The sequence below is a fragment of the Microtus pennsylvanicus genome, chromosome 18 (genome assembly GCF_037038515.1).
Source record: "Microtus pennsylvanicus isolate mMicPen1 chromosome 18, mMicPen1.hap1, whole genome shotgun sequence".
NCBI lineage: Eukaryota > Metazoa > Chordata > Mammalia > Rodentia > Cricetidae > Microtus > Microtus pennsylvanicus.
This window is the reverse complement of record NC_134596.1, coordinates 40,612,127-40,636,226: the sequence shown is the minus strand read 5'-3', so window position 1 is coordinate 40,636,226 and position 24,100 is coordinate 40,612,127. Positions and strand designations below refer to the sequence as shown.

Genomic DNA, 24,100 nt, shown 5'->3' with positions numbered 1-24,100 from the left:
ATGATGGACAGACAGACAGATAAGAAAATGCATCATCAAATGAGACTGAGGCAAGTCTGTGGGCTATTTTCTTGATTATTGATTGGTGTAGAAGGCTCACTATGAGCAGTGCCATCCTTGAACAAGTGGTCATTCGGGCAGTGGTGGTGAATGCCACACTCAGAAGAATCAGGAAGAGGCAGAGGCAGGTGGATCTCTGAGTTTTAGGACAGCCAGGGTTACACAGAGAAAACCTGTCTTGAGAAAGAAAAGAAGAAAAGAGGGAGGGAGGAGGGGAGGAAGGCAGTTTCGAGAGGGAGCAGCATAACCTCATTTTACAATTGAGGAAACCAGCAGAGGAAGTAATACCGACTCAGAGGCAAATGAGTAAGAGGCAGCGTGTGATGCGCGTGCAGGTAGACCTGTGCCTCCAGGTCTGTCCTCTTTCTGCTATCTGTCACAGGTCCTTGTGTACCACGCCTAGAAGGAGTCCAACAGAAACAGACTCATCAAGGAGGCACGAGCGCCAAAACGTAGCCTTAACCCAAACTTCTAATAGAACAGGTAAATCAAGAGTTTTCCTTCTCTGAGTCCCAGTGTTTCATTCATAAAATTAATGTCTGGTTAGCGAGTCCCCAAAGTCTGGTGATCTAAGTTTTAATTAGTCACGATATGTTTACAAGAAGCAGCTTATTGGGTTTCCTTTCCACAGAGTTACATTCTGAAAGGAGAATAACAAGTCATTTTTACTACTACCACATGAAGTCACCCACTTCAACTCATGCCTTTTCTTCCTCCAAACACTTTAGATAAGCAAAGCTCTCATGCCTTCCAGTAACCCAATACTAGAATTTCTTTCTTTCCTTTTTTTCTTTTTTTGGAGGGGAAGTTTCGAGACAAGATTTCTCTGTAGCTTTGGAGCCTGTCCTAGAACTAGCTCTTGTAGACCAGGTTGGCCTCAAACTCACAGAGATCCGCCTGCCTCTGCCTCCTGAATGCTGGGATTAAAGGCGTGCCATATTTGGTATTAGATAGTCCCAGCTGGACTATCTAATACCAAATATGTAAGGGTATGCCCTCAGTCAGGGAGCAGGAACCTTTGTTCTCTCTGCTGGATTTACACTTCTGTCCACTAGCTGACTTCTCTTCCTAGGTGAAGACCTTAGCTCTGCTTCATTTACATCAGAAAGTCTGTAACCCAAGTCAAGGCATTTACATATAACTTTGGATAAAAAGTAATATAGTTAAGAAAAAATTGTGGGACAGAAAGATGGCTTAGTGGTTAAGTGCACTGGCTGCTCTTACAGAGGACTCAGGTTCAACTCCCAGCACCCACAGGGTTGTTCATAACCATCTGTAACTCCCGTTCTAGAGGATCTGATACCTTCTTCTGGCCTCTGTGGACACTAGACAGACATGTCTGCCTACATACATACATACATACAAACAGGCAAAATACCAATACACAAAATAAAATAATAAAAAAAAAGTGTTTAACCTCAGATGTAATTTTTTTCTGCCCAGAAATGTGAAAGGGGAAGTGGCAAGATCCTTAAAATTTTGGGTAAATTCCTTCTGTTTTGGTTTCATTAAATATAAGTATGGAAGAAGCTAAATCAAGTCTAAATACCTTTTCTGTTTGTAACCTAGAAAATATTCCATCTTACAAAATGTGAAATATGTAAGTGATAAAAATTTGGAGGAAAGGGGATAGTGGCACAAATTAAAAAGGAATGGGGTATAATGCTATGGTAGAAGATAAGGCATGTATGGTGGCATCATCCTACTACACATTAGCTCTAAAAGCAGAAAGAAACCTCCATGTCCCTCGGACAACGGAATTAAACAATTCACATGGCACCAAAGACTGCAGAGGCAGAACACATCCCATATGGCTAAACCAGAGCTGGCGGGAGAATCTGATCAAGTGCCCGAGTCCTGAAATAATCACTGAAAATCAAGATATTATCTTAAAGGAAAGATGCTTGATCCCAGCTCCCAGAAGGCTAAGACAGGAGGGTGGTGAGTTTGAGGCCACTAGGCAATGCGGTGAGTGAGACCTTAACTCAAAAAAAAAGGAGGAGGAGGAGGAAGGAGGAGGAGGAGGAGGAGGAACAAGAAGGAAAAGGAAGAGGAGGAGGAGGAGGAGGAGGAGGAGGAGGAGGAGGAGAAGAAGAAGAAGAAGAAGAAGAAGAAGAAGAAGAAGAAGAAGAAGAAGAAGAAGAAGAAGAAGAAGAAGAAGAAGAAGAAGAAGAAGCCGCCATCAGGATAGCTCAGTGGGGAAAGGCGCTTGCTGACGACCCTAATGAGGCGAGGTCTGGTCCCTGGAGGAAGTGTGTGTTGTTCATTAAGTTCTCCCAACACCCTAATGGCCATGTTCTGTTTATAGAAAGAGAGCTGAAAGCTGAATGAGAGAAAGAGTCCAGGATGAAAATCTAATCTCCCGCTGTTCCGTTGTCTCCTTCATCCTACAAGTCCTCAGACACACACTACCCACTATATTTCACAACCTTAGAAAGTACACTCAGATCCCTCGTGAATTGGCTCCTTATCCACATTACAGTTCTGAAACCCCACAGCATCTATCCTGCCTCCCTTCTCTTAAGTGAGTCCTCAGACTTAGCATCCCTCATCTGTAACAAGCATATATCATCGGCACCACCTGGAATTTAGGCCCCACATTTAGAGTTTTTTACTTAGGTCTGGGATGTGGTTCAAAACTTTGTATATTGCCAGTGTTATCATCTGGACACTCCAGAGGCAGGAGTGGGAGAAGTCAGAAGCAGGATGACCTGGAGCTTGGGCTCAGAGAGTCATCCTTGGCTTGGCTACACAGCAAGACTCCAAGGCCAGCCTGAGCAACCTAAGAGACCAAGTCTCAAAATACAAAAAGCAAGCACATTAAAAAAAAAAAATTACTAGACGGCCACATTTTGAAAACCACGCTATCCTAAGGGAAAGGTGACAGGTGCTGGTTATAAAACCAAACCAGGCCTATTAATCCCATTCTCCTTGTCAAGGTTTACTTCCTGGTAAGCGATTAAGTTTAACCAATCAGAGACAGGCAAGTACAATTTGACTCTTTAGAAGATGAGGGGGCACTTTAAGAGGCTGAAGAGATGGCTCAGTAGTTAAGAGCGCTTGTTCTTACAGAGAGAGGCTCCTGGTTCAATTTCCAGCACCAGACCAAATTAGTAGCTAGATTGCAAGTATTCATAATCTCTCCCCCTCCCCTCCCCTCCTGCTCGCGCTCTCTCTCTCTCTTTCTCTCTCCAATTCACTACGTCAACATAGGGACAAAGGTAACAAGCATGATATAAATGTCTACATGATCTATAAAAAAATTAAGATTTTGTATTAATAGAATTTCAAATTTGGCACTAGGAAAATGCACTAGGATCTGAATACTCTACAACCAATCTGTCAACTAGTTTTCTCAAACCTATTTCAATCTCCTTCTAGGTACTACACAGTTTGGGAAATATAATTTGATTTCCTATACGCTCTACTTAGTATGATTTAGGTTTTGCCAAGAGTGAGTATCTACTCTCAAACTCAATAGCAATTTGGAAGCAGATTAGAGAAAGGATAAGGCTAGGCACAGCGCATCCTTTTGTGGGAACAAACTGCAGCAGAGACAGCACAAGTCTAGATCCAGCTGTCATAGCAACAGCTTCCATCAGAAACCTTCATCCTCGGGAGCTCAGTTCTTTAATGCAATCTGCAGAGTTTGTTCAAATGAATTCAACCTGGATGCTTTTCGTCAGATTTCCTTTGAGTGCTGACAAACTCAGGGCCTTGAGCACGCCAGACACACAGTCTACCATCGAGTTGCATCCTTAGCCATCACAAGGAGCCTTTAGCATCTTCCCTTCATAACCTCCAATGAATCCATGCTGTTTAAGGTTGCTAAAACTGACTCTGCTTCTGCCTCTATTGATTCATACGGACTCGGTAAACAGCCCCACGTGAAAAATAACACACAACATATACTATATTCCCATAATGCCCAGCCCATATCTTTGCACTGACTCATTAGTGTCGCACCTCATCAGCCAACCTACATAGAAAGAAGCTGATCCCAGAGAAGCAGCAGCAGGGAGACTTGGCAGAAGTGAGAGAGCATCGAAGAAATGACCAGAAATGACCAGTGTCCTTGTACAGGAGAGAGACAGGAAGGGTGAGTTCGGGGACAAAGAGCGACCTTCATAAAGGCAGTAAGGCACTCCATGCCATGAGAATTACACCTATAAAATTCACTTCCTAGAGTCTGGAATGATTCCACAGCCTATACTAGTTTTTGCTCAACAAAGTTGAATCCAAATGATTTTTATAACCTAATGTTAATATTTACTAAATCTTCAAAACTGTACAAAAATACCATACTATGAGCTATGGTGAAGATTCTTACAACAAAGATCACTGTCACTTTGCTTTTTTGAGGGTTAGGTTGTGGGGGTGTTGGGTTTTTTTTTGTTTTTGGTTTGTTTGTTTGCTTGCTTTTGAGATAGAGACTCAAGGAGCCCTAGCTGGCCCGGAACTCACTGTGTAGTTCAAGATGACTTTGAATTCCTGACCCCTCTCCTTCCTTCACCTCCAAAGCACTGGGATTACAGGTGTGCACCCCACCGCATTCTTGAAGGCTCACAATGCAAAGGAAACAAAGATCCATGAACGAGCAGACATAAGACAGTTCATTTTGTGTGCACACATGTGTATGCAGGTACAGGTGACAGCACACACGTGGAAGTTTAAGGACAAGTCGCGGTGCTGGCTCTCATGTGGATCCTGGGAGTGAACTCAAGTGGTGGGGTGGGCAGCCAAGTAGCCATTGAGCCTCCCTGCCAGCCCAAACCTTTTCAAAAACTACAAATTTATATATTAAAAAAAACTGTAAAGAAAAAAAACAACCAAGGACAATGTATCTAAACCTAGACATTATTTAGAAAATACTCCTTCAAAAAAATTCACAGACCCGGGCATTGTGGCACAAACCTTTAATCCCAGAACTCGGGAAACAGAGGCAGGTGGGATCTCTGAGTTCAAGGCCAGCCTGCTCTACATAGTGAATTCCAGGCCAACAAAGGATAAAATAAACCTTGTCTCAAAAAATGGGGGGAGGGGAGAGAAAGAAAGTATGTATTAAGCATCCATGATACACTAAAAATTGTACTATAAATGATAGGGATATATAGTTCCATTGGGAGAGGCCCTGGGTTTGACCCCAGAATCACATAACCTGAGCACGGTGCTACTTACCTGCAATCTCAGGTAACTTACTTGAAATTAAAAGTAGGAAGATCCTTGGCTTCACAGTGAGTGTAAGGACAGCCCAGGCTATATGATACTATTGTCTCAAAAAATTATTTTTTAGGTGCTAAGAAAACTTCAGGGTAGTAAGAGAGAAGGTTCTGGATTTCACAAGGCTTGAATCCTAACTGAGGAACTAAGAGGCCAGGTTTCAAGCACAGAGCTAGCTATATGTTGTTTAAGCTCCTCCCAGCTGCCTCTTTAACCTGGAGTGATGGCCAGCGTCTGCTGAGCGTTTGTTAAGTCTCAAAATCTGCTAGGTGTTATATAATTAGCACTTCATGCAATCCTAATGCAAACCTATAAGCAGGTATGATCAGTACAATCTTAAATGTAAATAAACCAAAACTACGGAGTATAGCACTCCCATAACACACAGTCAGGGAATGGCAGCATCGCAGCCTACAGAGTTAGGAAGGGGCAGAAGCTTAACTGTTTATACAACAGAGAAAATTTAGATCGGACATCTCTGTTGACGTATGTGATAACGGAGTAAATTTGGCATAAGCCCGTTTTGGTTTTTTGTTTGTTGTGTTTTCTCGTCTTTCTTCTTAAATAAAATGAGGAGTCAAGATTCCCAGATCCAAACGGTGTGTTCAGCTTATGGTTTCTATGGTTTCCAACACAGGATGAAAAGGTTTCCAGGTGTCCATCTGTTGGGGAAAAGGCATTGTGAAGGCTGCTGCTACGGAGCTCCTGCCCACCGACTGGGACCGTGTGTGTCCAAGACTTCATTAAGGGGCACATTAGCATCACATTAATTGGTAGAAACAGCTGTAGCACAAAACTCCAGCAGATAAAAGGCCAAAGGCACAGAGAACAAAGGGAGATCAGGAAAGCAGTGACTGGCTGACCCGGCACTGCTAGGTCAGTCAAGGCATTTGGTCCTCTGCATCTCTAAGTTCTCCAGAGTGTGGACACCCAGGCAGCAGCCCACAGCCTCTCATTTCCATCTCAGTCTCCAAGAGGAATCACAATGAGACCAGGGCTACAAAGGCAGAGAACAGATTCTGAATATTAAAGCACACACCACACAGTAACAAAAGGAAGAGTAAGAGGTTTTCCACTTGGACCTAACAACGTTTGGCGGACAGAACCTACTATACTCCTGCCACACACGCCCTAGACCACAGAATGCCAAATACCTTCAGTTACTTCTCACTATGCTCTTCTCAGACATCACAGAAACACAACCAATAAAGGATATCCCGGTCTCATCAGACACTAGAGGGGTTCTTGTTATCCAAGGATAACTAGGACCCAAAATAGTACTTAAATTTAACCAGAATTTCTAGTAAACCTCCCTCCCCTGCCAAAACAGATGACAGAAAGGAAGGAAAGGAGGAAGGGAAGGAGGGAGGGAGGGAGGGAGGGAGTGAAAGAAAAAGAAATTGATGGAAAGAAAGGAGTTTAATAATCTATCAAAATAAATCAAAATCAATTTTTCATCGTCATTACTAAGATTGTTTTAATTGTCACTAACAAAAATCGTAAAGAACATCGGTCGCTTTACATTTAACTTCCAAATTATGTAGATACGATCAATTTGGTAAAAATATTCGGGACTTCATCAATTTTCCCCTAGGTTCTTCTCAATCCTTTGTTACTTATTTTAAGTTGGTGTCTTCTGAATCTCCTGTCGTTTCATTGCCCACATTAATCTTTCTTCCAGTTGTATTTAAACTTTTAGCTTAAACATACTAACTGTACACAATCCCTTCAAATTTAAAGTGCTCTAACCTAATCTAATTCTCACCTGTCAGGGTTTCTGTGTGGCTCAAGCCATCTTCCAGAATTACTGTATCTCAACTTCCCAAAATTCTTCAATTCCATTTTAGAATCTGTCATATTATTAGATATTAATATTGTGCCATTAAAAAAGTGGGGTACACACATCAGACAGAGGTCTGATCTCCAAAATATACAAAGAACTCAAGAAATTGGTCATCAAAAGAACAAATAATCCAATAAAAAAAAATGGAGTACAGACCTAAACAAAGAACTCTCCACAAAGGAATCTAAAATGGCTAAAAGACACTTAAGGAAATGTTCAATGTCCTTAGTAATCAGAGAAATGCAAATCAAAACAACTCTGAGAAATGCAAATCAGACAACTCTGAGATTCCATCTTACACCCGTAAGAATGACCGAGATCAAAAACACTGATGACAATTTATGCTGGAGAGGTTGTGGGGAAAAGGGAACACTTCTGCATTGCTTGTGGAAATGCAAACTGGTACAGCCCCTTTGGATATCGGTGTGATTATTTCTCAGAAAAGTAGGAAACAACCTTCCTCAAGACCCAATAATACCACTTTTGGGTGTATAGCCAAAAGATGCTCAATCGTGCCACAAGGACATGTGCTCAACTATGTTCATAGCAGCATTATTTGTTATACCCAGAACCTAGAAACAACCTAAATGCCCCCAACTGATGAATGGATAAGGAAGATGTGGTACATTTACACAATGGAGTACTACACAGCAGAAAAAAGTAACATCTTGAAATTTGCGGGCAAATGGATAGATCTAGAAAACATCATACTGAGTAAAGTAACCCAAACCCAGAAAGACAATTATCACATGTACTCACTCATAAGTGCTTTTAGACATTTAAAAAAAAAGCCTACCAAATCACAATTCCAGAGACCCTAGACAACAAAGAGGATTTTAAGAGAGACATACATGGATGTACTCTAGAAAAAGACAAGATCTCCTGAGTATATTGGGAGGGTAGGTGTGATGGGAGAGGGTAGGAGGAGAGAGGACAAGAAGAGAAGGAAGTGGAGAAAAGTGTATAACACAAAAAAATTTCAAATAAAAAGACAATTTGACCTTGTCTCAGCGGGGGGGGGGGGGGGAGCTCTTACTGACAAAAGGAATGAGAACAGAAAAAGATGCATGAATTCTGGTTTTTTAAACAATTGAATTATTCCACATATTAACAATAATACTAAAACAGGCCTCCAACTTTTGGGCACAAGCAAAACTTCTGCCTCTTTCAAGTAGCTGGGACTATTAAGTGCATATGTGCCGTAACACCCAACAAAGGAAGGTTATTTAAAATTACATTTTATTTACCTATTTTGCTTGTATGTATGTATGTGTGTCTTCAGACTTGGCAGGAAGCATCTTTAAGTACAGAGTCATTTGGAGAGATGGCTCGGACGTTAAGAGCATTGCCTGCTCTTCCAAAGGTCGTGAGTTCAATTCCCACTTTACAGATGGCTCACAACCATCTGTAATGAGGTCTAGTGCCCTCTTCTGGCCTGCAGGCATACACACAGACAGAATACTGTATACATAATAAATATTTTTAAAAAAGAAGGAACTTAACAAGAATAGCAAAGGTTGAAAGGTACAACAATCTAAGAACAAAGAGGGAATTTCCACAGCTGTTAACATCCAGATTATTAACACACAGAGAGAGACATCCGGGAATCGTGAGCCTCTGGGTGAAAGAACACACCAATAACAATGAAGTGGCACTCATTCAAAACACAGTAAAATGCACGTAATCTGACCGCGCTTCTGCAGACCTGACTCAGGGCTACCGCTCCTGTCTAACACAAGCAAGGTCCTGTTAAAGAAGGGGAGGAGAGGGAAGGGAGATAGGAGGAGAGGAGAGGGGAGGATGGAGCTGGGCTTCTAACCCCAGCTATGGATTTGTAGAAACAAAAAGGGGTGAGGGGGATAGAGAGAAGGCTGAACAGCGAAGAGCCCTGGCTGCTCTTCCAGAGGACCCAGGTTCAATTCCCAGCACCCACACGGAGGCTCATGATCATCTACAGCTCCAGTCCCAGAAGATCTGATGCCTTCTTCTGGCCTCCTCTGGTACCAGATACGCAGGTGGTACACACACATACATGCAAGCAAACTACATACATAAAATTAAATTAAAATAGTTTTAAAAATAAATAAATACATAGGCCCCAAAAAGTCATTTTAACAATAGGATACAAATTCTGAAGCGAATAACCCTACCAAATAATGTGGTGTCTTCAGCAAACAAATTGGAAGGATGGTGGAAGTGGTTGAGAAGTGCAGTGATTGAGTGAAAAATACCACCACCACCACCACCACCACCACCCACCTCCCCCACCCCGTTTGAATGCATAGTCCCCAGGCGGTGGGTGGTGCTGTCTGAGGACTCTTAGGAGGTGTGGCCTTTTTGGAGGAAGTTTGTCACTAAAGCAGGCTTTGAGAGTTACAGGATTCTTGCTCTATCTGCTTCAAGCTTGCAGTTTTAGCGATGAGTTCTCAGCTTCTCGACCCTGCTATCACGCCTGCTGCTTCCGCTCCACCACCGGGACTCTAGCCCTCTGAACCACAAGCCCAGAGAAACTTTCTCTGTAATCTGCCATGCTCAGGGTGTTGCGTTACAGCAAGAGAAAAGTAACTCTTTGGGATTTTTTTGCTTTGGTTTGATTTGTTTTTTTGTGGTACTGCGGACTGAACTTGGCAGTCTACTTATGCTAGGCTCCCAGCCCCAGATCTGTTTTTTGTTTTCCTTTGTTTAGTTCTGTATATGCATTGGTGTTTGGGCTCATGTGTCCGTATGAGGGAGCGGGATCCACTGGAACTGCAGGTACAACAGTTGTGAGCTGCCACGTGGGTGCTGGGAATTGAACCTGGGTCCTCGGGAAGAGCAGCCAATGTTCTTTACCATCTTTTATTTTAAACAAGAAAGATACTAACATTAAACCGGGTGTGGTAGGTGTAGTACCTGGCTGTAACCCCAGCATTAAGATTGTAAGGTCAAATTAAGATACACAGATACCTTGCCAAAAGGAAAAAAAAAGTACTTTAAAAGAAACAAACACCTTAATACTAATTGGAAAAAAAAAACTTGCAATTTTTAAGCCCTGCCTTGGGAGGAAAGGCCTGGCCCTCAGAATAATTACAATGAACCTGCAAGGTTCACAGCCAGCACTTGTGCAACCAAACCAAACCAAACAAACTGCCAGGCAGAAGGTCATCATCCTACAAAGGCCTTGATAACCCGTTAATTCCTCAATTCAAATGGAGTAAAGAAATACCCAGAGTGGCAAGACAGTTGGAGGTGGCCTTGAAACTTTCACTTTTAGAGGTCGTCAAGAAAGCCTTCGGCACTTACTCGGGTCAGCAGTATTTGTACTAAACGGTCATCTATTTAGCAACCCCTATCACCTTTTAGACAAATATTCAAATAACCTTTTTTTTAAAGCTGTGTGAACATAGATTAAGAAGAAAGAATGAACTCCTAAGCAAGGGAGGAGATCCAAAGGAGAAACACACAAGTACTCTTTTATGTTTGTTGAGCTGGAGAAAAATTAAGCTAATGTTCTTACTCAGGAAGTAACACGGGCTCCCGTGTCTGCTGGTTCCACTTTCATTCACTATGCACCAAATGCTATCACATGCTATTACATACCTACTACATGCTATTACATACCTACTACATGCTATTACATACCTACTACATGCTATTACATACCTACTACATGCCAGGTTCAAGCACAACAGCCCTTAACAGAAAAGGAATTCTACTTTGTATTTCAATAAATTCAAGCACCTGCTAACTCCAGCACTTGAGAGGTGGAGACAGAAGGACCAAGGAGTTCAAGGTCATCCGTGGCTACACAGCCAATTCGAGGTATCCTAAGCTCCACAAGACCCTGTCCCCAAAACAACAACCACGAGACAAAAACGACCTCATTCTCTTTTAAGTCGTCACGTTTTAAAGAGACGGAGTCTCTGGAGCTTGGGTTCCAGTAGGACAGACAGCCATTAATCAAATAAAACCACAGGACAGCAAATGGGTGTGGCTCTGTGAAAACAGACGACGCGAATACTAACGTGTCTAATAATGGTAAAATACTGAATACTAACGTGTCTAATAATGGTAAAATACTGAATACTAGCGTGTCTAATAATGGTAAAATACTGAATACTAACGTGTCTAATAATGGTAAAATACTGAATACTAGCGTGTCTAATAATGGTAAAATACTGAATACTAACGTGTCTAATAATGGTAAAATACTGAATACTAACGTGTCTAATAATGGTAAAATACTGAATACTAACGTGTCTAATAATGGTAAAATACTGAATACTAGTGTGTCTAACGGTAAAATACTGAATACTAACGTGTCTAACGGTAAAATACTAACGCCTACAACTTATTTTGGAATGCTTCAAAATAACATGGATACGAATAGTTTGAGAGACAGACAGGCAAGCAAAAAAAAACTGGAGGAGAATTAGCTGACAATATTCTAGCTTATTGGAGCCTGGTTAGCAACTCCAATGGGGTAAGAAAATGCTTGGATATTAAGGAGAATTCTAAGGAACGCCCACAGATTATGAGCTAAAGGAACTATAAGCCAAGTGTGACAGCCCATGCCATAATCCCAGCACTTTAGAGATGAAAGGAGAAGATTGCGGATACATGAAACCCTGTCTCAAAATAAAGTAAAATATAAAATCATTTTTTTTTTACTTTTAAATCCAGTTCCAAGGTATCTGACACCCTCACACAGACATACATACATGCAAAACCCAAAAGTACATTAAACAAAAAAATAAAAGTTCCAACCAGAAACTCCCATCTAAGAGCCAAAGTCAGTCAAGAGCGGTGTAGCTTACAAACTGCCCCTGACCCTCAAGCTCCGGTACCCCTGGTTCTCTCCTGACCCTCGAGCTCCGGAAAGGCGCAAACCACCTGAGCCCAAACGCAAGGATGATCTGCTTCCAATCTCAGCTACACCAGACAGCCTCAGGCAATTCAATTAACCTCTGTTTTCTCTTCTATAAAACAGAGATAAAACAGCACCTGTCCTAACTAACCCAGAGAACTGTTCAAAGAGCAAAGTGAAGCCATATTACAGTGAAAGGACCTGTGTAGCCCACAGGAGGATTCCATCATCATACCGAACTCCTCGGGACTCAGCAGAAAAGCTTTTCAGTCTCCTGGCCTTCCTAACTGCTGTCTTTCGTCCTTCCTCTCCCCTTTCCACAATCCCGCCCTAGGAACCTCTGCTTACTTCAGACCTCCCTCATCCGCGGGGTCACTTCCTTTAACAAGGTGTGCCAAGCCTCCCCCTTACTAGTGGTGCAGATTCCCTTCCCATGTCACATGGCACCTGCACATAACTTAACCTGTCATTTCTGTCTCACTAGAACGTAACTGTCTACATGCAGGTCCATCTTCTCCCAGACAACGCCTAAGACATACTGTGATTGGCAAATGAGTGGACTTCAAATAGCAATCAATCACTTATTGTTATGTAACAAGTACGTAAGATACTCACAGCAAATGTTGAGATATTGAGCAGATACTGGCAATCATGTTTGCATATTAGAATCATCTATAAACATTTAAAACAGTTAACTAAGAAAGGTATATTAGCACAACTAGTAGAGGCAAAGAATCAGAAATTCAAAGCTGTCTCTGCTATACAGCTAGAGGCCACCATGGGCCATATTAGACCCCATCTTTTAAAACAAACATACACACATACACATACAAAGAGAGACAGAGAGAGAGAGAGAGATTAAAGTAAACTTAAGGCAGACATCAGTGCTTTTATTAATATTGAAAAGTAATTCAAACATAATCAAAATTAAAAACTTTTACCTACACATAAATTACATTACTCTAAGACCTTACAGATCAAAATCTTGCAACCCATCTGCACAAACATTAATTTAACTTTCACAACAACTATGTGAGTTAAGCGTTTCTTCTCTTTTCTTCATGAAGAACTAGATTTAAGTAAGTAAGTTGCTTTTCTGGGTAACTTTATATATACCCAGTTCCTTCCCAGGAAAGCGACAAAGGTTGCGGGAACACACAAGAACTATGGAACTATGGTTTAGATCAGGAAGACATAAACCTCAGCTCTGTGGGAAGCAGGGTGGGAACAAGCAGAGCGGAGCCTGAAGATCCAGTCTGCACAGACAGACCATCGAGAAAGGGGCAGACATTGGCATTATTGTTTATCGTAACAAAAGACTCCAAAGGCAGATTCTATAGAAAGACCCAACATCCCTGCCCCCCCTTCTTGGACTTTTCCCAGCCTGAAAGGGAAAGGGAACTTGAGGGAGCTGGAAGCAGAAAGGAAGAAAGGAGAAAGCTCCACGATAGAAAGGGTTTCCCAAGGCTGTATGTAAATTACTTAACCCTGACTCGAGAGTAAGAGCCAAGACATAATGGACTTGTATAACTTAAGACTTGGATCCATTTTAGAGGATTAATCGAAACCACCCAAAATCCTATTAATGAGGGGCTAGAGAGACTGCTCAGCGGTTAGAAAACTTGTAGAAAGACTTAACCTGAGTTAGGTTCCTAGCACCCACACAGGAGCTCACTGTAGGCTGGAACTCTACTTCTAGGGAATCAGAATCCCTCTGCCAGCCTTTTTCAGGCACCAGGCACAGCCGTGGTGCACAGGCAGGCAAAACACATGTGTAAAAAAAAAAAATTTAAAACAAAGAAAAACTACTTCAAAACACTATGACTTGCCTTTAAAAAAAAATAGTAAATCATAGTAATGAGGAATTAAAGAACCTCAAATTCTTCCTAGACTTATTACTTCAAGATCCTTGACAAGGAATAATTTGGTTGGTTGGTTTGTTCTGACAGGGTCTCTGGTCACCAGGCTGACCTCAGACCCATTATATAGCCAAAGATGACCCTGACCTTCCTCTCACTCTAGAGTGCTGGAATTACAGGCACATGCCATCAAACCTGGCTCTCTGTGGTGCTGGGGATCAAGCCCAGGTTTTCGTATATGCTAGGCAAGTGTTCTATCAACCGAGCCACATGCTAGCCCACAGCGTAATCTAGAGAGTCATAAAACATGCATGACAGCAAAAACAGAAACATGAAAAAAATATTTTTAAAAAAAGAGGGGTTCTAAGAAGAGAAAGCTATTTTTGAGGAAAGGCTGAAAACAGGACAGTGCATAACGCAATAAATACACAAGGCAGGGCAAGAAATGCTACATTCAAGCTGCTAACAACTTTTTTCTAGTTCATAAAATTTATGCCATCATAAAATTTTCAGCAATTTTTTTTATCTAGCTCAAACTGTGTTCTCTGGTTAGGATTTTCTTAAGATTAAGAAACTGAAATTAGGCCGGGCGATGGTGGCACACGCCTTTAATTCCAGCACTCGGGAGGCAGAGGCAGGCGGATCTCTGTGAGTTTGAGACCAGCCTGGTCTACAGAGCTAGTTCCAGGACAGGCTCCAAAGCCACAGAGAAACCCTGTCTCGAAAAAAACCAAAACAAACAAACAAACAAAAAAAAGAAACTGAAATTAGGCCGGGCGATGGTGGCACATGCCTTTAATCCCAGCACTTGGGAGGCAGAGGCAGGCGGATCTCCATGAGTTTGAGGACAGCCTGGTCTATAGAGAGAGTTCCAGGACAGTCGAGGTAACACAGAGAAATCCTGTCTTGAGAAAAAAATTAAAAAAATAAGCAAAAAACTGAAATTAGGAATCAACCTAAAGGGATGTTTCTAGTGTCCCAGAGTCTAGATGGACAGAGTTCCAAAGTCAATACAATAGAGGCAGAAGTAAGCTACTGTACTTAGAATCCCGAAGTGTGCTCCACGCCAATACTCAGGCATTGGCTGAGATGTTTTCCAGCAAACCAACACTGTTCTATGATCTTTGGTCTCCTAACTCAAAAAATGGGAATACAGGGCTACTGTGAAACCGATGAAAATGACACCCAGGAAAAACCCTTTTCCCACAGAAATGATTAACTGCTCATGGCGCAAATCAGTCCTTCAGCCTTCCTAAGGCACAAAGAAGGGCAGGCTACACGAAGAAGATTTTATTCTCGCTCCAACAGCAATATATTTATTTGTGAAATATTCCCATGCCCCCATGAATAAAAACTCCAGCAGCCTGGAAACAGGAAATAGTGCGTGGCTGCTAGGATCAGGTGGCTATGGATGAGAACTGAGGCTTGTCACCGACATGCAGCCAGTCTTTGAACGACTTTCCTGTACCGCGACAAGCCTCTGCTTCTTCACCTCCGAGACACCAACATTATCATAAGTGGTTACTCCGCGGGTTGGAAAAAACCCCACCTTCTACTTGCTGTAATTTAAAAACACTGGCCAACACTCCTAGCTTCAAAATGATTTTTTGAAGTGTGTTTATTAAAATGACACTTGCTTAACAACCTACCTGTAAATGGGGAGGGGGCACAAAGGCAGCTTCCTCTCACCTTTACAATCAAATCCCTCTATTTGTCCATTCATTTCAATATTTCCTTAAGGGCTTGGGCTATCCCCTATACACAGGTGAATACCCACCCCAGAGAAGGGCTGGTATGCGCAGAGTTGAGCCCAGTTACTGTTCCTAAGGTCAAGGACGAATCAACAAAGCCACTTCTCTGAAGGATGTTAGGCGGCAAGGGGACGCCTGGACACGCTGGGTTAGGCTAATAAGAAACTGACAAATGCACTGGGATGGAGAAGTGATTCGGTGCAGCGCTTTCCACGCAAGCACGAGGACTTGAATCTGGATCCCTAGCACCTGTGTCTCAAGCTGGGAGCCGGAATATACCGCAAAACCCTGCTGGGAGCCAGAGTAGACCGCTAATCCCAGCACTGGCTAGACAGTCAAGAGGATGCCCGGGGGTTGCTGGCCAGCCAGTCTACCTGGCTGTGAGAGACCCACGTCTCAAAGAATACGGTGGAGAAGCAATTGAAGATGCTCAACAGACACAAATGCACACACATACCACATACACACAAGAAAACAGCACATGCATACATATATACGCACACACAAACAGAAAGTGAAAAAAATAAAACACTTGTAGAGTTTCATAAGGAAGTCATGGACTCAAGTAAGCCTTTATATGGCTTTAAACATCACTAGAAAAAGACAAAAACCACAGGCCATCTAGAAGAGACAGTTTCAAGTTCAGACCCAAAAGTCTGACTTGCAGAAGTTAGGCCTACAAAACCAAGTTGTAAATTCTCAAGAAAGAATCCTGGCCTAGGATATCTCAGCAGTTTTCAGGCCGTGGCTAAAACAATATTCTAAGTTGGAAAGCTCTGGAGGCTTTTTTTTCTCTAGTAAAGAGACAGCAACGCCAGGAAAAGGCCTGTAGTGTCTCACATTTATAGTCAATCTGGGCTACAAAGACCCTTATTTCACAAAATACTAAAAAAACAAAAATAACAAAACAGGGAGGGGAGGAAGGTAGCTAACTAAGATGGCTAAAGGAAAAACGAATGCCCCAAAACGGTAAGATTCTTCTGGACTTGCAAATCGGAAAGGCTTGCTCTTCACTCCCGCTATTCTCTGACAAGACTGCAACGCAGCAGCTGGCTGTCAGAGGACTAAATCACAGCATTCACCCAACAAACGCCTGAGTGTCTGTGTTGCTGTGGTCAGTCACTCCTCGAGGCTCTGAGCGATGAACTTGAACAGAGAGACTTCCAGCCCTCAAGGAGCATTTACTCTGGTGGCAAGAGATCTATTGGAGGGAAGGGGTGTAAACGGAAGGGAACGGCAGGGTCCAAATTCTGCAAGTAAGAAAAAGGGGGGGGGGGACAACGGGACACAGAGGACACGGCGCTGGTTTGACCAAAACAAAGATCTTTAAACTCTGTAGTGGTTTCTCAACCTTAATAAGCATCAGGATCATTTGGAGGACCTAAACAAGCAGGGATCTCTGGGCCCCAAGCCTGATCTTTTTATTTTGTAGGTTGGGATGAGACTCAACAATAAGCTGACAAATTCCCTGGTTGACACCGCTGGTCCAAGAGCCAGGCTTTTGTTCCATCCAGATTAGGTAACCCAGCTCAGGAGCTCACAGGACTTCTTTCATCCATTCTCATATTCAAGCATTCGAGCACTTATTCATAGGCCCAGGAACAGTGCTAGGAGCTAAGTCTAAATATAACCTGACCTCAAATAATCCACAGAGATAGGCTGAATGGCCTGGGCCTAGAACCCCAGCTACTCAGAAGCTAGAAGCAGAAGGATTCCAACTGGGTCCAAGGACTGCCTGAGCTATACACGGAGTTCAAAGGTCAGCCTGAGCAACTTGGGTAGGTCCTCTCTCAAATTAAAAAGTAGATCCAACGAGATGGGTCAACAGGTCAAAGCGGGAAAAAAGTCCTTGTTTTAAAGAGCATGCCTGATGGATGGCCTTGAGTTCCACCCCTGAGACCCACTGTGAGGAGAGACCAAGCCAACTCCTGAAAGTTGTCCTCTGACCTCCATGAAACTCCCACTAACACTCACACAATAACAATAGATAACACTTAAAAATATGTAGGGCTGGCAAGATGGTTCACCCAGAAAGGGTGCTTGCCTCCAAGCTTGATAACCTGAGTTTGATCCCTAGGAAGAAGAGACCCGATTCTCCAAAGCTGCCCTCTGATCTTCATACAAGCCCTACGAGATTCGCAAGACGCTGGACCTAATGGTCTCCCAGCTAGGAAGCTAAGGAAGGAGAACCACAGGTTCACTGCCTGAGCTACAGAATGAGTCCAAGGCCGGTTCTGACTCAAAATTTTGAAATGTTCAATGTGATAAGGGTTGGGGATATAGTTGAGCAGTAGAACACTTGATCCGTAGTACCACAGAAAGGAGAGAGAGAGAGAGAGAGAGAGAGATAAAGGTGTGGACTCTCACTACGAGACTGATTACGGAAAGAGGACTTTACAGGAGCAGCTCACTCCAAAAGAAGACTAGGAGAAAAGAGGGACTAGCTCTCAGAGATTCAACAAAGAACTCCGTCCAGGCAAGAAAGGGGTAGAAAGCAGCACTCCAGGCCAAGCGGCACACGGAAAAGAGACAAGAAAAAGGGGACGTAGGACACCATGCATGGCCTGGGCTCCAGAGGTTTCTTATTCCATCCTAAAGAGTCTGATCCTTCAACTGTGAAAAGAGAGGGAGGGGTGGGGTGGGGTGGGGGTAGGAAGCATTTCCATGACCAGTTTTGTTTTACAAAGACCTCCCTCAAGGTGCACAGCTTCCTGCAAACCTAGCACAAGGCGTCAAAGCAGATTCTCAGAAAACATACATTGAATTGGACTGGATAAGCTACGTGTCAAGGGCAGCTCTTATAGATGAGGGGCAGTCACTTTCCCTAAGGACTTGGTTTGGCCAGGACAAGACTTGTAAGACAGGTCCAGCAACCTCAATTACTGCACACCATTCCCTGCTGGGCTAGAGTCCCCCAGAGGGCTTTCATTGTTTACACGTCTACCTCACCCACTAAACTTTGAGCTCTCAGACGTGTGAGCAAAGACCGACTGTATCCTGCACTTGAAATCCACACAGACCTTAAGACCTTAGCAGGGCAGCCTGAAACATTGGAGCACTCCAGAGTCTAGGTTACCTAGGTTATTACTATGTTGGGTGAACAGATGAATAAATAAGCAAACTGATCAGGCCAAGCCATGAGTTCAAACACAAGACTATGAAGAGGCTTCAGGGGAATGTGGCTTCTCGTTGACGTGGCTTGAGTTCGAGTATACATGATTTCGGATTTCCAAACAGAGCGAGCGCGTTAAAAATGCAGACACTGAAACCTCTGTGGGCCACTAGGAGCCCCAAAGGGGACAACTGTGTTCTACCAGGAAGGATGCCAGCAAAGACTGAGCAGTGAGGAGTATTCTTCGGTGGAATCCTGAAAGCGGAATAGGTGATTGCTACCTAGCTGCTTGTTTCTGAAGATTCATAGCAAACCCCAGGAACTTGAAGGCTGGAGGGGACCTGTTCAAGGTCACACAGGAAGGTGATGCCGAAAGAGGTATCTCTGAACAACCCTCCTGACAGGGTTGAGACCCTTAAACATAGGGACAAAGTTTCCCTCAAGAAAGATCCTTAAAATAGAAGTACTAACATTACGATTAACCTTTCCTTTTACCTGTCGCAGTTCTGGGAGTATTGTAAAGGGTAGGGTAATTATCCAAGGGGTTTAACACAAGGAACTTAGGTTAAAAGATTTAATCACCCAATAATTGTCAAGTATTCTTCCAAAACACTCACAGTATTGTTTACAGTTAAAAGGTTGAATAATTCTGGAAAGGTTGGAATAATTCACGCCCTTTTGAAATGGGCGTGAAAAAGACTAGGATTCTCATCCCCCTTTCCAAAAGTCTGTGCTGAACTTCCCAAGTTACGGGGTACTCTCGGCGTGGGGGAGGGGCGGCACAAGTCATTGACTTCCAGTCTTTATTTTTCAAGACGATGAACCCGCAAAGTGACTCTCAAACCAGGACCGACCCCAAAGACCCAAAACCGCCTGCTTTACGTCTGCGTCACGGGTCCGTTCCAGCGTCCCAAAACCCCGAAGGGACCGGGACCTGTGGTCCCTCTCCCGCCAGAGCACGCCCTCGGGGTCCCCTAGGGTCCCGGCTGCGGGGACCCGCGGTCGCCTCTGAGCTGGCACCGGGGGCCTTTGTTGGCCCGAAGGGGAGCGGTCGGTCGGCCTCGCGAGGCGGCGCCCGCCTCTGCTCACCTGACGCCCCTGCCCCCGCGCCTTCCCCGACCCGTGCCCGCGCCCGGACGCCGCGATGCGGGGAGCACCGGGCGGGGAGGGGGTCTCTCACCTTCTGCACTCGCTCTGCTCCTCCTCCTCCTCCTCCTGGCGGCGGCCGCCGAGCCCGGGGAGAGCGCGACAGGGTGCGCGGGCGGCCGCCCTGCGTTCTCCGGGTGCCTCACGCCCGGGGTCCTAAGGAGGGCCGCTGCGGGCCGCGGGGAGAGGGGGGCGCGCCGGGATGGCGAGGGGGCGGGGTGCGTTCGCTGAGGGGGAGACTGGGGAGAGCGCGGGCTCTGAGCGGGGAGAGGCGACTGCGGGGAGCCGGCGATGGCGGAGGGGACCCCGTGCAGCCTACGGGCGGAGCCGGGCGGGATAGGGTCGGGCAGTGGTGCGGGGCGCCCACCGCGCGGCCGTACCTTCGGCCCCCGTCGCAGCCTGGCTATTGTATGCAGCCCGGCTGGCCGCCGCCGCGCCCTGCAGCCCCGCCCCGGCCCCGCCTCCTTCAGATAGGTCACGCCCCCTCCTGCCGGACTCCGCCCCCCGCAGGTGGGAAGGGGCGGGAGCGCCTGTCCAACCCACGTGAACCGGACCAACCACGCCGGGGGAGGGGGGGGAGGTGGAAGGCTCCGCGCCTGGGTGACGTCATCAGCACTTGACGCCAAAGGCCGAGGATCACCTGGCGGCCACGTGACGTCATTGGGGCTGGGCGTCTGCTGCGAGTCTGGAGGGGTGGAACGCGGGGATACCTTCGGTTGCAAAGCACCAGCGCATCCCCTAGCTCGCCAAGAGCTGAATGTGTGAAAGCTGTCGGGCCATCTCCCAGCCGGACATCTACTCTTCTGTCTTGGGATTGGCGGTCTGAGCAACGTTAGGTGTCACATGCAAGGGTGGTGGAAGAAATAGCGGAGACGGTCGAGCTAGACTGAATTCATGTGGGGGGGGGGGGGGGGAAGAGGCTCCTTTTCCGTCTCTCTCCCACCACCGAGGCTACTTTTGACGCAAACTTTTCTCCTGAGCTCAGATTCTCTATTTCTCACTCCTTGGGAAACAGCGTTCACTACTTGTCCTGCTGTGACTCGGATTCGGTACGTCCAAAACCGAGGCACTATAACTCTGAGCCGAACTCAAAGCCTTATTTCACACCCCAGATGTTCAAGTTAAGACTTTGCATCCAAGCCGGGCATGGTGGCGCACGCCTGTAATCCCAGAACGCGAGCGGCAGAGGCAAGCGGATCTCCGTGAGCTCAAGGCCAGCCTGGTCTAGAGAGCAAGTTCCAGAGCAGCCATAATTACAGAGAAACCCTGCCTTGAAAAGACAAAAAAATAAAAATTAAATTAAAAAAAAAAACTTTGAATTTCCAACCCTTCCAACTTCTTCATAGTAAATAACACTTGGCTATCCTAACTTGGCCTTGGCCTCTTTAAACTTTAGCTTTACAATAAACAACAACAACAATAATAATAGTAATAATAATAGCTGCAATTTAGCCACCATTGTCTTTGAAAATAATGGGTATTTCTAGAGTCCTTTTCCCTTGCTGTGGTCAGCCAATGAACCACCATCCAGCAGCCCTCGAAGCCAGATCTCATTCTCAACATTTATTTCAAACTGTGCTTCCAACTTGTAAAATCTGCAAAAAAAAAATAAAGGTTGTCAAGCCTTGCCCTTCTCTCTAGTCACTACCATCACTTGGGCAACAGAAGCAACCTTTAGTCTCTAGAAATCTAACCCATTATGGTCTCTGGTCTCTCCTTCCCCTGTTTGAACAGTGTGGGAGACTTTGTAGCTTTTAGGATAAAGTTCAAACTTTAACACAGCACATACAGGCTGGCTGCTCATACCAGCCTTTCTGACTTCATCGTATGCTCTACCCTCGCTGCGGTCACGTCAGAACACTACCTAATGCCTTTTAACAGTCTTCTTCCTTATCTGACTGGACGACACCTATTCATTCTGCACTGTGAAACTCCAGGGTCACATTTGTTTAGGAATTTGACTATTATTTCTAAGGTTCCCCGAACTTAACAATATCAAGTTTTTCACATCTATTTTCTCCCTCTTACTCTCTGTCCCTTTTTTTTCTTTCTTTCTTTCCTCCTTTCTTCGTTTTTCTTTCCTTCCTTCCTTCTTCCCTCCCTTCCTCCTTCCCTTCTTTCTGTTTTTCTTTTTTTCAGGATTCTTGAATGGCTGGCCTAGAACTTGTGACCATCCACCTGCCTCAACCCCCCACTTGTGTGCACCACCTCGCCTGGCTCTTTTATCTCAAGTACAGGTGTAGTAACTGTAACTGTCTGACTCCATCAGTTTCACAAATCCTATTCCTCTCTGAATCTTCCACACTTGGAGCGTGTTACGTAGCATCAATTGATATGTTAAAAATATATTTAATAGCCTAGGGGTGGCATAGGCCTTTAATCCTAGCATTCAAGAGGTGGGAGCAGGCAAATCGCTGAGATCCTGTGTCCAAAACAATGTATTTAATAAATGCTTACTGTGTGCTCCTGTTCTGAGTACCTCATTAACACTATCTCCCTAAAGAAACCTCTAACAACCCTTTGAGGTTTCATACTGTTTCTCTTTGATGGGGAAACTGAGACATATGCACAGGGCATAATATACTCTAGGATCACGAGCCAGAAAATCCATCCTAATCTACACCATCTCTGCATCTGCACAGCAGACAAAAAGGATCTCTTCCAAACTGCTAATACTCTCTGCTTGGAATTCCCACCTTACTCTCTTCTGTCCTGTGACAGGCTCAAGGCAGCTTCTTTATTAATCAGTGGTATATAGAGGGAAATCCCACATCAGGGGTGCTTGCTAGAGGCAAACACACCCTAATGTGTCTACCCCAATTGTTAGATACCATTTGCTGTTTGGTGCCAAAGCAAATCATCAAGACATCTCTAGTAATCTTTTACATTGTGTTTCTCTGTTTGTTTTCCAGACAGGGTCTTCCTGTATAGCCTAGAGCTAGTCCCAAAGTCAAGATCCTCAGCGCCCTGAGTGCATGGATTACAGGCATGGAACACACAACCATTCATTCAGGACATCCCCTGAAACATGGTCTGCTCCCCCAGCTGCCAAAGACGACGGGCTTTGTTGTTTTTCAGTCTTCCGTGGAGATTCTCTGGATTTCACGTGACATCCTGAGTTGATACGCAAGTAATGACCTGAGCCTGAAATTTCTTCGAGACTCTCAAGATTGCTAACAAAACACAACCAACAACACAAAATGTGATGCAGCCCTTCTATCTCTCCAGTGCTGAGCATTCTCTCCGCAGGGCTGAGATTTCTCCATGGAAATCTGGGACCTACACAGGAGAACATTTTTAGATATTATAATGGTGTGTGGCCTATGGAGTGCCGTACTGCTTGATAAAAATTCTATTATTTAGGCTGGAGAGATGGCTCAGCGGTTAAGAGCACTGGCTGCTCTTCCAAAAGGTCCTGAGTTCAATTCCCAGCAACCATATGGTGGCTCACAACCATCTGTAATGAGATTTGGCGCCCTCTTCTGGTGTGCGGGCATACATGGAGGCAGAATGTTGTATACATAATAAATCTTTTTTAAAAAATCTATTATTTAACATTTCATTTGTCTGAATGGGAAGGCTTTTGCGCTGGCTAGTTTTCCATCAACTTGACATAGCTGGAGTCATCTGAGAGGAGGAAATCTCAATTGAGAAAATGTCTCCAGAAGATCTGGCTGTAGGGAGGGCGTTTTCTTAAATTAGTGATCCATTACAGGGTTGGAGAGGGGCGCAACAAGTCTGTTGTGGGTGGGGCCACCCCTGGGCAGGTGGTCCTGAGTTCTGTAAGAAAGCAGGCTGAGCAAGACAGGAAGAGCAAGGCAGTAAGCAGCGTCCCTCCACAGCCTCTGCATCAGCTCCTGCTTCCAGGTTCCTGCGCTGTTTGAGTTCCTGCCCTGACTTCCTTTAGTGATGGAGTATGATAGTGTAAGCTAAATAAACCCTTTCCTCCCAACTTTCTTTGGGTCCTCATTTCTCATCTTAGTAGTAGAAACCCTAGCTAGGACAGCTTTAATTCTTCTTTATTCCTATAAGGACAAATGTTAAAAAAAAAAAATTGGGCATCCCTGTGCTAGGGCTATGTCAGGACTTTTTTTTTTTTTTTTTTGTTTTTTTTTTGTTTTTCGAGACAGGGTTCCTCTGTAGCTTTGGAGCCTGTCCTGGAACTCTCTTGGTAGACCAGGCTGGCCTCGAACTCACAGAGATCCGCCTGTCTCTGCCTCCCAAGTGCTGGGATTATAGGCGTGCGCCACCACCGCCCGGCTA

General features: G+C 44.6%; 1 protein-coding gene across 2 annotated transcripts in view; it reads right to left on the bottom strand.

The window, feature by feature from the left end:
* Pak1 (p21 (RAC1) activated kinase 1) overlaps positions 1-20,250 on the bottom strand; it is a 97,281-nt gene extending 77,031 nt beyond the window's left edge. The window contains exons 1-2 of one of the 2 annotated variants that reach the window (XM_075953036.1): positions 19,872-20,250; positions 353-459 (exon numbers count right to left, since the gene is read on the bottom strand). The gene's annotated coding sequence lies outside the window, so the exon portion shown is untranslated. The remainder of the gene's footprint in view (positions 1-352; positions 460-19,871) is intronic. The other variant, XM_075953035.1, reaches the window with a different exon arrangement.
* Between the last annotated feature and the right edge of the window lie 3,850 nt (positions 20,251-24,100).